General features: G+C 46.4%; 1 non-coding gene across 1 annotated transcript; it reads right to left on the reverse strand.

Moving 5' to 3' along the window:
* Window positions 1–3,394: 3,394 nt before the first annotated feature.
* On the reverse strand, window positions 3,395–3,469 carry Trnas-cga. Its single transcript has one exon. It is a non-coding gene; the product is annotated as a tRNA-Ser (tRNA).
* Window positions 3,470–14,928: the final 11,459 nt, after the last annotated feature.

The raw sequence follows: 14,928 nt of genomic DNA on the forward strand, positions 1-14,928 counted from the left end.
TCTGCTTTCAGCGACGGTGCCGTCCGGTCAGCGCCCTGGGGACCCATCTACTGGCTCGCCTCATCCCCAGGTGTTACCGACGATGCCTTCCATTTTGCCCCATGGCGACGCGCCGCCGCCGCCGCAGCAGCAGCAGCCGCCGCCGCCGCCGCTTGTTCTCCCTCCGGCGCCGCCCGCATTCGACGCTTCGTTGCAGCCGCCAAGCGCCTCCCAGGGTCACGCGCCGCCGATCGCTTCCCGTGACCAGCTGTCCTCCGCCATGGAACTCCCGCCCGCTCCGGACCACATGACGTCATCGCGCGTCGGCTACCCCGACGCAATGGAGGTTGATCCTTCGGTCCCTCCTGTCTCTTTACGGGCGCATACACCGCATGTTGACGTGCACCCTGGACTAGTTTTTCAGGCGTTTCCTAGCTCCCCTCGGACCGAATGGCCGGGTGCGGGTGGCACAGCCTCGCCTGTTGTTAGGCTCCCCACCTCATCGCATACGTCAACATGTGGTCCTCCCCACGGCGGGCGGAAGCCTTATCACACGACCGTTCGCCGATTTGCGGGGGAGGAATGTGGTGTCACCGCCAGACACCACACTTGCTAGGTGGTAGCTTAAATCGGCCGCGGTCCATTTAGTACATGTCGGACCCGCGTGTCGCCACTGTGTAATCGCAGACCTAGCGCCACCACTAAGGCAGGTCTCGTGATACGAGAGAGCACTCGCCCCAGTTGTACGAGAACCTAGCTACCGACCAGATGTACGAAGCCTTTCTCTCTCATTAGCCGAGAGACAGAATAGCCATCAGCTAAGTTAATGGCTACGAACTAGCAAGGCGCCATTAGCCATACAGTGATTGTACTTAAAGTCTCCTGTGTATCGTCAAGATCGATGTACCACAATGATATTAAAGATAAGTATTAATCCTGCTCCGTACTTTTCTTCCTAACATTAATTACGTATCCTGTTCCAGTACTTCACGCCCGTCTGCGTTAGTTTAGCGTGCGTTTTCAGCCATCTCAACTTCACGGTGTCGGCCCAGCTACCGACACAACATATACCGTATTGAAACTTCCTGGCAGATTAAAACTGTGTGACGAACCGAGTCTCGAAATTGGGACCTTCGCCTTTCACGGGCAAGTGCTCTACCAACTGAGCTACGCAACCACGACTCACGCCCCGCCCTCACAGCTTTACTCCTACCTTCCAAACTTAACAGAAGCTCTTCTGCGAACCTTGCGGAACTAGAACTCCTGAAAGAAGGGATATTGCCGAGTCGTGGATTAGCCACAGCCTGGGGGATGTTTCCAGAATTAGATTTTCAGTCTGCAGCGGAGTGTGCGCTTATACACTCCTGAAAATGGAAAAAAGAACACATTGACACCGGTGTGTCAGACCCACCATACTTGCTCCGGACACTGCGAGAGGGCTGTACAAGCAATGATCACACGCACGGCACACCGGACACACCAGGAACCGCGGTGTTGGCCGTCGAATGGCGCTAGCTGCACAGCATTTGTGCACCGCCGCCGTCAGTGTCAGCCAGTTTGCCGTGGCATACGGAGCTCCATCGCAGTTTTTAACACTGGTAGCATGCCGCGACAGCGTGGACGTGAACCGTATGTGCAGTTGACGGACTTTGAGCGAGGGCGTATAGTGGGCATGCGGGAGGCCGGGTGGACGTACCGCCGAATTGCTCAACACGTGGGGCGTGAGGTCTCCACAGTACATCGATGTTGTCGCCAGTGGTCGGCGGAAGGCGCACGTAACCTGGGACCGGACCTGGGACCGGACCGCAGCGACGCACGGATGCACGCCAAGACCGTAGGATCCTACGCAGTGCCGTAGGGGACTGCACCGCCACTTCCCAGCAAATTAGGGACACTGTTGCTCCTGGGGTATCGGCGAGGACCATTCGCAACCGTCTCCATGAAGCTGGGCTACGGTCCCGCACACCGTTAGGCCGTCTTCCGCTCACGCCCCAACATCGTGCAGCCCGCCTCCAGTGGTGTCGCGACAGGCGTGAATGGAGGGACGAATGGAGACGTGTCGTCTTCAGCGATGAGAGTCGCTTCTGCCTTGGTGCCAATGATGGTCGTATGCGTGTTTGGCGCCGTGCAGGTGAGCGCCACAATCAGGACTGCATACGACCGAGGCACACAGGGCCAACACCCGGCATCATGGTGTGGGGAGCGATCTCCTACACTGGCCGTACACCACTGGTGATCGTCGAGGGGACACTGAATAGTACACGGTACATCCAAACCGTCATCGAACCCATCGTTCTACCATTCCTAGACCGGCAAGGGAACTTGCTGTTCCAACAGGACAATGGACGTCCGCATGTATCCCGTGCCACCCAACGTGCTCTAGAAGGTGTAAGTCAACTACCCTGGCCAGCAAGATCTCCGGATCTGTCCCCTATTGAGCATGTTAGGGACTGGATGAAGCGTCGTCTCACGCGGTCTGCACGTCCAGCACGAACGCTGGTCTAACTGAGGCGCCAGGTGGAAATGGCATGGCAAGGCGTTCCACAGGACTACATCCAGCATCTCTACGATCGTCTCCATGGGAGAATAGCAGCCTGCATTGCTGCGAAAGGTGGATATACACTGTACTAGTGCCGACATTGTGCATGCTCTGTTGCCTGTGTCTATGTGCCTGTGGTTCTGTCAGTGTGATCATGTGATGTATCTGACCCCAGGGATGTGTCAATAAAGTTTCCCCTTCCTGGGACAATGAATTCACGGTGTTCTTATTTCAATTTCCGGGAGTGTATGAAAGCTCCTGGCAGATTAAAACTGTGTGACGAACCGAAACTCGAACTCGGGACCTTTGCCTTACGCGGGCAAGTGCTCTACCAACTGACCTACCCAAACACGACTCACGCCCCGCCTCACAGCTTTACTTCTGCCAGTACCTCGTCTCCTACCTTCCAAACTTAACAGAATCTCTCCTGCGAACCTTGCAGAACTACCACTCCTGAAAGAAAGGGTATTGCGTTGACGTGGCTTAGCCAGAGCCTGGGGGATATTTCCAGAATGAGATTTTCACTCTGCAGCGGAATGTGCGCTGATATGAATCTTCCTGGCAGATTAAAACTGTGAGACGAACCGAGACTCGAACGCGGGACCTTTGCCTTTCGCGGACAAGTGCTCCACCAACTGAGCTACCCAAGCACGACTTATGCCCCTCCCTTACAGCTTTACTTCTGCCAGTACCTCGTCTCCTACCTTCCAAACTTAACAGAAGCTGTCCTGCGAACCTTGCAGAACTAGCACTCCTGAAAGATAGGATGTTGCGGAGATGTAGCTTAGTACCAGCCTGGGGGATGTTTCCAGAATGAGATTTTCACTCTGCAGCGGAGTGTGCGCTGATATGAAATTTCCTGGAAAATTGAAACTGTGTGTCGAACCGAGACTTGAACTCGGGACCTTTGCCTTTCGCGGGCAAGTGCTCTACCAACTGAGCTACCCAAACACGACTCAAGCCCCGCCCTCATAGCTTTACTTTTGCCAGTACCTCATCTCCTACCTTCCAAACTTAACAGAAGCTCTCCAGCGAAACTTGCGGAACTAGCGCTTCTGAAAGAAAGGATTTTGCGGAGACGTGGCTTAACCACAGCCTGGGGGATGTTTCCAGAGTGAGATCTCACTCTGCAGCGGAGTGTGCGCTGATATGAAAATTCATGTGTCTATTTTCACAGACATGGTATTTCACGGTACAGTTGCGTAAGTTTTTTGATGTGATCATTGGTCCTGCCCCTTTACTGTGCACTGATAAGCCAGAACATTATAACTGCCGACCGACGTGCTATCGATGTAAATCCGTCGAACCGATGGCAACTCCCCTTGGTGATGAATGATTGCCAGTCAGAAACACGCACGGTGCATGTAGTAGCAGTGCGCATGCTGTCCGTATGAGAATGAGGAAGGTACGCGATCTGTCTGAGTTTGACACAGATTGTGATGGCCCGGAGAGTCGGCTGGAGCATTTGAGAAACTGTGTGACTTGTCGGATGTTCGAGGAGTGCTATGGTAAGTGTCTTCAAGGTAAAACCACGACCAGACGTGTTGGGGCTTGCGGCCACCCCTTATTACAGATGTCGGACCTCGTAGGCTGGGCAGACTGGTAGATCAGGACAGGTGGTAAACTGTGGCGGAGCTAACGTCAGACCTTAATGCTGGGCAGAATAAAAGTGTTTCTGAACAGACAGTTCACCGAACACACCTAACAACGGGCACCTGCAGCCAACTACCCATGCATGTGCCAATGTTAAAACAACGACATTGACAAATAACAGTGAAAAGGGAACGTGACCATTGGCAGGGCGAGACCTTCTTCGTCGTGTCGATGGGAGGACGCGAATCAGTCGTCATCCAGGGGAACAAAATGGTTCAAATGGCTCTGAGCACTATGGGACTTAACATCTGTGGTCATCAGTCCCCTAGAACTTAGAACTACTTAAACCTAACTAACCTAAGGACATCACACACATCCATGCCCGAGGCAGGATTCGAACCTGCGACCGTAGCAGTCGCGCGGTTCCGGACTGAAGCGCCTTGAACCGCTCGGCCACCACGGCCGGCAGTGTTTCAACAGGCCCTCTATTGAAGATCTATACCGCATAAAGAGTAAATAAAAGAAACGTCATCCGCCAAGTAACGGTGCGGACGGGAGTGTGTGTTGACTGATCGTGACAAACGCTCTCTGACAGGATTGTCACGAAAAATAATGGTACGACAGCTGCAAAAATCACAACATAACTGAATGTCGCGCCAAAACAACATGAAGGGTGCTCCATAAGCAGGAAATTACAGCTAGAACTCCAAACCCATTCATCTATGAGGCAAATGCCTGTAACAGGGAAAGATGATGCCGCAGTCCTAAAACCTGGACTGTGGAGAAACGGGAGAATGTCATTTGGTCGGAAGGGTCTTGTTTCACACAGTATTTAGTTTCTAACCGAGTTACGTCCCAAGAATGAAATAGGGCGGGGTTTCGTTGATGATATGGGCAGCCATACCGTGGCATTCTATGTGCCCCGTGGCTACTCTGCAAGGTCTCATTGCTGTCAATTATTATGTGAACATTTTGAGTGATCAGGTCCATCATATGGTGCAGTGATTGTTCCTGAATGGTGATGCTGTTTTCCAAGACGAAAAAGTCTCAATTCACTCAGCTCGCAACGTGCAGGACTAGATTTGTAAGCAAAAGGATGAATTGTCGCATCTGCCCTGGTCACCACAGTCACAATGTCTCAGTATTATTGAGTATTTGTGGTATACTTTGGAGAGAAGGGTGCGTGGCCGCAGTCCATCGTTACCTGAACTTACCACTATTTCGCAGGTATAATGGTATAAAATTCCGTTGAAAACCATACAGGACCCGTATTTATCCATTCCGAGACGACAGGAAACTATTTTGAATGCAAACGGTTTCTTATGCCGTATTAGGCACGGTAATGCATTGTGTTTGTGGTGTTTCCATATTTTGCCCACCCCTGTAGTTGCTTAGTTCTGCTTACTGCCGGACAAAATTATACAGGTAATTCAGTCAGGGATGAAACTTTTGTTTAGGTTTCAGCTTCCCTAACTACACATGTCGTGAAGAAGCCATGTCATGCACTGCCTTTCGAATTATGAACACGATTTGAATTCTTCTCGGTTTAATCTTCTGGAACTAGAGTCTTGAAGACATCGTCCACTGTAAAACAGCAAAATGTTAGCTTTGTCTCGCGTAGTTACCTTCCATCCTAAGTCCCGTTCTAGGTGCACAGATCTTCGGAATTTGGTCATTTAGTCTGTACAGGTCATTTGGTCATGAAGTCGAGCTCTGAAAACAAGCATTCTTCGACGGTCCCCATTGGAAGCTGTTTCTCAGCTTTAAGCTTTCCTGGCTATCCTTAAGTCATTTTAGAAGAGTAAAGAGACAATAAGGCCTTGGAAACTTTTCTTCACCACTCCTGTCCACAACAGTAAGTGTTTCGTCTCTAATGACATTGATGTTGACTGAATGTTAAACTGTAAAATTCTTCCTTTTAATATGTTATCGTCGGATGAAATACTATTGATTTCAAGTTTATTTTAAGATATCAAATCCTAGACTATCTCCAGCAGTTCATGTTGCCATCATCTTTCAGTTTTTCTAGATAACGCGAAGATTAAAAAAAAAATCTTGCCACCAATAGCATCCTGAACAGGCACAATTATCAGCCATCCCGAGCACCATGCACTGACTCTAATATTAATCTCCGTGGACAACAACAGTTGACAATAAATAAAGCTTGCGCGAATTAATTAGGCCGATGTTGGCTAGGCGTACTGATTGCGAACAGGTATTCTCTTGCGCAACAATTACGGGCAATAGTACAGCGACATTTGACGTTGGATGAAACTTATTCCACTTTAAGTCAGCAAGAATTGAATGAGAAATGTACACGGTAGATACTGACGAACTTCTTGAGGTGACAATTAGACTGACTGTCTTACCGCTAACAACGGTCCGGGGCAGCGACCACTGAACTTTTCAAGTTTAGGTGGAAACACAGGTTAATCGGGACAGGCGATTTCCAGACAGAAGTGCCCTTCTGGAATGGTATCATGCCTTGTCACGAAGATTCCGTATTTTCGTAACACTAGATTACGAAAGCAGCCTGAATATATGAAAGAGATTAACCACATCATTTTGAAGTGTGACTGACACGACAGTTTCCGCTTCCTTTCACTGGAGCAGAGGACTTAACAGCCAATAATGATAACGACGAATACTTTGGAACGATGAAGACGCTACGTCGAGTGTGAGATGATCTTGATTAGAGGCTTGACATTAACTGAGTCTCCAAAAAGGCATAAATTGAGCACTTCTATCTAGCACATCTTGAGTATCTCTGTATTATTGAAAATCTTCGAAATATTTTGCCACAAGAAGTCGCTACGATACATTGGTGAAAGAGCTTCAGTCATTTGTAATATTCCTATTTAACGAAGTGTCCATTACATCAAAAATAATTTTTTCTGTATAGTACATTAAAGGGCTGAAAGCAAGGGGAAACTACAGCCGTAATTTTTCCCGAGGGCATGCAGCTTTACTGTATGGTTAAATGATGATGTCGTCCTCTTCGGTAAAATATTCCGGAGGTAAAATAGTCCCCCATTCGGATCTCCGGACGTGGACTACTCAGGAGGACGTCGTTATCAGGAGAAAGAAAACTGGTGTTCTACGGATCGGAGCGTGGAATGTCAGATCCCTTAATCGGGCAGGTAGGTTAGAAAATTTAAAAAGGGAAATGGATAGGTTAAAGTTAGATATAGTGGGAATTAGTGAAGTTCGGTGGCAGGAGGAACAAGACTTTTGGTCGGTGAATACAGGGTTATAAATACAAAATCAAATAGGGGTAATGCAGGAGTAGGTTTAATACTGAATAAAAAATAGGAGTGCGGGTAAGCTACTACAAACAGCATAGTGAACGCATTATTGTGGCCAAGATAGACACGAAGCCTATGCCTACTACAGTAGTACAAGTTTATATGCCAACTAGCTCTGCAGATGATGAAGAAATTGATGAAATGTATGATGAGATAAAAGAAATTATTCAGATAGTGAAGGGAGACGAAAGTTTAATAGCCATGGGTGACTGGAATTCGAGAGTAGGAAAAGGGAGAGAAGGAAACATAGTGGGTGAATATGGATTGGGGGAGAGAAGTGAAAGAGGAAGCCGTCTGGTAGAATTTTGCACAGAGTATAACTTAATCATAGCTAAAACTTGGTTCAAGAATCATAAAAGAAGGTTGTATACATGGAAGAATCCTGGAGATACTAGAAGGTATCAGATAGATTATATAATGGTAAGACAGAGATTTAGGAACCAGGTTTTAAATTGTAAGACATTTCCAGGAGCAGATGTGGACTCTGACCGCAATCTATTGGTTATGAACTGTAGACTAAAACTGAAGAAACTGGAAGAAGGTGGGAATTTGAGGAGACGGGACCTGGATACACTGAAAGAACCATAGGTTGTAGAGAGCTTCAGGGAGGGCATAAGGGAACAATTGACAGGAATGGGGGAAAGAAATACAGTAGAAGAAGAATGGGTAGCTCTGAGGGATGTAGTAGTGAAGGTAGCAGAGGATCAAGTAGGTAAAAAGACGAGGGCTAGTAGAAATCCTTGGGTAACAGAAGAAATATTGAATTTAATTGATGAAAGGAGAAAATATAAAAACACAGTAAATGAAGCAGGCAAAAAGGAATATGAACGTCTCAAAAATGAGATCGACAGGAAGTGCAAAATGGCTATGTAGGGGTGGCTAGAGGACAAATGTGAGGATGTAGAGGCTTATCTCACTAGGGGTAAAATAGATACTGCCTACAGGAAAATTAAAGAGACCTTTGGAGAAAAGAGAGCCACTTGTATGACTATCAAGAGCTCAGATGGAAACCCAGTTCTAAGCAAAGATGGGAAAGCAGAAAGGTAGAAGGAGTGTATAGAGGGTCTATACAAAGGCTATGTACTTGAGGACAACATTATGGAAATTGAAGAGGATGTAGATGAAGATGAAATAGGAGATACGATACGCCGTGAAGAGTTTGACAGAGCACTGAAAGACATGAGTCGAAACAAGGCCCAGGGGAGTAGACAACATTCCATTGGAACCACAGACGGCCTTGGGAGAGTCAGTCCTGACAAAACTCTACCATCTGGTGAGCAAGATGTATGAGACAGGCGGAATACCGTCAGACTTCAAGAAGAAAATAATAATTCCAATCAAAATTATGTGAAAAGTACCGCACTATCAGTTTCATAAGTCACGAATGGAAAAGCTGGTAGAAGCTGACATCGGGGAAGATCAGTTTGGATTCCGTAGAGATGTTGGAACACATGAGGCAATACTGACCCTACGACGTATCTTAGAAGAAAGATTAAGGAAAGGCAAACCTACGTTTCTAGCATTTCTAGACTTGGAGAAAGCTTTTGACAATGTTGACTGAAATACTCTCTTTCAAGTTCTGAAGGTGGCAGGGGTCAAATACAGCGAACGAAAGGCTATTTAAAATTTGTACAGAAAGTAGATGGCAGTTATAAGAGTCGAGGGACATGAAAGGGAAGCAGTGGTTGGCAACGGAATGAGACAGGGTTGTAGCCTGTCCCCCATTGCTATTCAATCTGCATATTGAGCAAGCAGTAAAGGAAAGCAAAGAAAAGTTCGGAGTAGGCATTAAAATCCATGGAGAAGAAATAAAATCTTTGAGGTTCGCCGATGACATTGTAATTCTGTGAGAGACAGCAAAGGACTTGGAAGAGCAGTTGAACGGAATGGACAGTGTCTTGAAACGAGGATATAAGATGAACATCAACAAAAGCAAAACGAGGATAATGGAATGTAGTCGAATTAAGTCAGGTGATGCTGAGGGAATTAGATTAGGAAATGAGACACTTAAAGTAGTAAAGGAGTTTTGCTATTTGGGGAGCAAAATAACTGATGATGGTCGAAGTAGAGAGGATATAAAATGTAGACTGGCAATGGCAAGGAAAGCGTTTCTGAAGAAGAGAAATTTGTTAACATCGAGTATAGATTTAAGTGTCAGGAAGTCATTTCTGAAAGTATTTGTATGGAGTGTAGCCATGTACGGAAGTGAAACATGGACGATAAATAGTTTGAACAAGAAGAGAATAGATGCTTTTGAAATGTGGTGCTACAGAAGAGTGCTGAAGATTAGATGGGTAGATCACATAACTAATGAGGAGGTATTGAATAGAATTGGGGAGAAGACGAGTTTGTGGCACAACTTGTCTAGAAGAAGGGACCGGTTGGTAGGACATGTTCTGAGGCATCAAGGGATCACAAATTTAGCATAGGAGGGCAGCGTGGTGGGTAAAAATCGTAGAGGGAGACCAAGAGATGAATACACTAAGCAGATTCAGAAGGATGTAGGTTGAAGTACTGGGAGATGAAGAAGCTTGCACAGGATAGAGTAGCATGGTGAGCTGCATCAAATCAGGGTTGAAGACAACAACAGTACATTATAGCACCCAACCACCAGTAAGCGTGTCACAGTTTTCACACGTAGCAGTGCGCGTGTGTAAATGTACGTATAGTGCTTGCACAAAGCACGCCCAACTCCTGAACAGTTACTCTTGCCGGTGTTTGCACTTGGGAGGAGTGGGGCTCAAAACTCTGTCTGACCTTCGAGAATTAGATTTTCTTTGCATCCTTAAATTACTTTAGGCGAATAGGAAGACGCTGCACCATCTGCAGTAGTAACATAGACGGGATGTTATTCTCCAATGTTCCCTTTTTGAGCCAGAGAGTTTGTGGCTTTCGCAATCCCAAATTGTCTGCAGACTGCAACCGAATAGTAGGTCGTGAGGTGTGCCCAAATTTCAAAGTTGTTACAGACATGCACGAGAAACTTAAATATGCGAGTTCGAGTCTCGCTCGGGCAAAACGTTTTAATTTGTCAGGTGGGTCAGATTTAATGGCTGCCAAAGTCACTGATATCGTAAACAGGACAATCAGTATCACTGAACCAAAAAATCAATATATCAAAACAGACTGTCGCTGTGTATGCAATCACTATTGTTAGAGTTTCGATATAAAAAACAATTATGCATATAGTGTAAGTAGGCTGTTTATGTTTTCTTATTGGCAACGTTACATAGCGCTCTGTATGAAAATCACTGGCTGTGCTGTGTGCAGTCTGTGGCTAGTTTGCATTGTTGTCTGCCATTGTAGTGTTGGGCAGCTGGATGTGAACAGCGCGTAGCATTGCGCAGTTGGAGGTGAGCAGCCAGGAGTGGTGGATGTGGGGAGAGAGATGGCAGAATTTTGAAATTTGTAAGACTGGATGTCATGAACTGCTATGTATATTATGACTTTTCAACACTATTAAGGTAAATACATTGTTTGTTCTCTATCAAAATCTTTCATTTGCTAACTATACCTATCAGTAATTAGTGCCTTCAGTAGTTTAAATCTTTTATTTAGCTGGCAGTAGTGGCGCCCTCCTTGCAGTAGTTCGAGTAACGAAGATTTTTGTGAGGTAAGTGATTTGTGAAACGTATAGGTTAATGTTAGTCAGGGCCATTCTTTTGTAGGGATTTTTGAAAGTCAGATTGCGTTGCGCTAAAAAATATTGTGTGTCAGTTTAGGCACAGTCATGTACAATTTTTCAATAGGGGACGTTTCATATGGCGACCCTGCCAGGTTTCGAACCTAGAATCTTCTGATTTGTTCTTGTAGTTTGTGTGATTAGTGTAAATTTTGTTTATTGCTAGCACGTAATTGTAGAGAGAATCTCCTTTGTAGTTGCAGTCTTTCATTGTTGTACAGTAAAACAGTTGTGGCACGCATGTAAATTTGTACCAAGTATTTCGCAGCTGCGCTTGCAAGTAACTAGATATTTTTTTCAGTGCTATGTTAATGTGTTCTCTTATTTTTGCTCTTCAAATTGTGCTTTTCTGTGTTATCGTGTGAAATATTGTGACAATAATGGCGTGAGAAAAACGTAACACTAGGCTCCAAAGTAAACTGAGAAATAATAGTGACGACTAGCGTAGCTTATCAGCACCACTGTGTAATGAATTAACAGATATTCAAAGTAGTAATTTGGTAATTGTGCATAGGAAAATGGAGTGGGCGTCAAATAATGGTGTAGACAGTGAAACAGGTAGTGAACAGGGAAGCATTATCGATCGATCGGTCGGCAACAGCTCGCCTCAGGAATCGGAAATGACAGGACACAATATTGCAAATACTGTAGACTCAGGTTTTGGGTTCTCACCGTTTTCTCAAACGAGCCAAGACACATTTTCCGCTTGTCAAAATGTAAATGTTGCCGGTCCAAATTCACTGCCGAAAAGCACTGAGGAACATGTTTCAGACACCAGTGCATTGTTATTACAATTAATGCAACAAATGGGACAAAAGCTTCAAAAGTTAGACACAATGGAACAAAATCAGAGACAAACACAGCAAAAGCTTCAAAAGTTAGACACAATGGAACAAAATCTTCAAAAGTTAGACACAATGGAACAAAATCTTCAAAAGTTAGACACAATGGAACAACACCAGAGACAAACACAGCAACAGTTAGACGCAATGGAACAAAATCTTCACACCACGCTTGAACAAACACGTGAAGATTTAACTATTGAGTTACATAAAATCGAACCGAAATGTCAAAAAGTCGGTAACAACGTAAAAACACAAATTTGTGAGCATTTTCAACCTATTTTTTCGCGGCATGAAAATGCATTACAGAATCACGGAGCAGCCATAAAAGAACTGCAAATTATTGTTCATGAAAATCATGAGACCTTGCAAGCTAAAATTGACTCAGTTGCATCTACCGATTCGGTTACGCAACTTGCAAAAACTCAGGAAAACTTAAAGGACACAGTAGAAAGACACATGGAGGAAATTAGTTCATTATCAGAGAAAGTAGTTGAACTTTCGGATCAGCTAAATAATTTATCTACGAAGGTAGATGATAATCTGAATGACACAAAACCGGTAGTCTTTAATGACACAGAAGAGTGTGAAAAAATTAGGAAATTCAAACAAAATCAGAATCAAATTAATGCGCAACACCAAAGAGAAATCCGGGAAGTACAAGATCAGCTGACACAAGTAATACAAAAATTACATACACTCCTGGAAATTGAAATAAGAACACCGTGAATTCATCGTCCCAGGAAGGGGAAACTTTATTGACACATTCCTGGGGTCAGATACATCACATGATCACACTGACAGAACCACAGGCACATAGACACAGGCAACAGAGCATGCACAATGTCGGCACTAGTACAGTGTATATCCACCTTTCGCAGCAATGCAGGCTGCTATTCTCCCATGGAGACGATCGTAGAGATGCTGGATGTAGTCCTGTGGAACGCCTTGCCATGCCATTTCCACCTGGCGCCTCAGTTGGACCAGCGTTCGTGCTGGACGTGCAGACCGCATGAGACGACGCTTCATCCAGTCCCTAACATGCTCAATAGGGGACAGATCCGGAGATCTTGCTGGCCAGGGTAGTTGACTTACACCTTCTAGAGCACGTTGGGTGGCACGGGATACATGCGGACGTGCATTGTCCTGTTGGAACAGCAAGTTCCCTTGCCGGTCTAGGAATGGTAGAACGATGGGTTCGATGAAGGTTTGGATGTACCGTGCACTATTCAGTGTCCCCTCGACGATCACCAGTGGTGTACGGCCAGTGTAGGAGATCGCTCCCCACACCATGATGCCGGGTGTTGGCCCTGTGTGCCTCGGTCGTATGCAGTCCTGAATGTGGCGCTCACCTGCACGGCGCCAAACACGCATACGACCATCATTGGCACCAAGGCAGAAGCGACTCTCATCGCTGAAGACGACACGTCTCCATTCGTCCCTCCATTCACGCCTGTCGCGACACCACTGGAGGCGGGCTGCACGATGTTGGGGCGTGAGGGGAAGACGGCCTAACGGTGTGCGGGACCGTAGCCCAGCTTCATGGAGACAGTTGCCAATGGTCCTCGCCGATACCCCAGGAGCAACAGTGTCCCTAATTTGCTGGGAAGTGGCGGTGCGGTCCCCTACGGCGCTGCGTAGGATCCTACGGTCTTGGCGTGCATCCGTGCGTCGCTGCGGTCCGGTCCCACGTCGACGGGCACGTGCACCTTCCGCCGACCACTGGCGACAACATCGATGTACTGTGGAGACCTCACGCCCCCCGTGTTGAACAATTCGGCGGTACGTCCACCCGGCCTCCCGCATGCCCACTATACGCCCTCGCTCAAAGTCCGTCAACTGCACATACGGTTCACGTCCACGCTGTCGCGGCATGCTACCAGTGTTAAAGACTGCGATGGAGCTCCGTACGCCACGGCAAACTGGCTGACACTGACGGCGGCGGTGCACAAATGCTGCGCAGCTAGCGCCATTCGACGGCCAACACCGCGGTTCCTGGTGTGTCCGCTGTGCTGTGCGTGTGATCATTGCTTGTACAGCCCTCTCGCAGTGTCTGGAGCAAGTATGGTGGGTCTGACACACCGGTGTCAATGTGTTCTTTTTTCCATTTCCAGGATTGTATTTCAGAGGACACTCGCGCTCCAACACGGGAAGAGGGACTTAGAAATACGGAACAACCATAAAGTAATAACACAGGACACTTCGAAAATTATGAAAGAAATTGGCAAGGCACACCGAATTTTGAGGTGGAACCGCCGAAACGACGTAAGAATGACCGGCATGTGACTCGCCAACATGATGATTTTGACTATAAGCTGTTCATTACTACACATAAATTCAAAACATTTAAGAATTCTGGCAACGACATTCATCTACAAGCATGGCTCTATCAATTCTCTCATTGTTTTCCTCCCAACTGGTCATTAGAGCACAGATTAGAATTTATGTGTGGCTACTTAGAGAATGAACCAGCTGTAAAAATGCGATCGGTCATTCACGATTGTCACAGTGAAGGAGAATTTTACCATGCCTTCCTCTCAGGATATTGGTCTCAAGCTACACAAGACCGAGTAATACATAGCATCATAATGATGAAACATTTCGAACAATCTGAATTTTCCAGTCTTGTGAAATATTTTGAAGACATGTTGCACAAGAATCAGTACCTGTCAAACTCATACAGCTCCTCATAACTCATCCGCATTTGCTTAACCCTTTGAACGGAACATCGGTCTGAGATACCGCCATAGTTGACATTAACAATGCTAACGGCGCTGCATTGTTCGTGAGGGTGGGGAGAAGCCCAGTAATCTTCAGTCGGGTCCCGAACCGCAGCTGGCCAACAACGTATTGTCGGCGCATGCATTGTTTTCAAGTAAGTAGAATTTTTGTTACGTATTGTCGGTCTGTGAGACCGTGTTCCGAAAAAATGCATTCCCCTCCCGGTCTGACAGACCGGGTGTTCCTAAAAGTGTCAAATTTTTGCCG

Source organism: Schistocerca piceifrons, chromosome 2, assembly GCF_021461385.2.
Source record: "Schistocerca piceifrons isolate TAMUIC-IGC-003096 chromosome 2, iqSchPice1.1, whole genome shotgun sequence".
NCBI classification, from domain to species: domain Eukaryota; kingdom Metazoa; phylum Arthropoda; class Insecta; order Orthoptera; family Acrididae; genus Schistocerca; species Schistocerca piceifrons.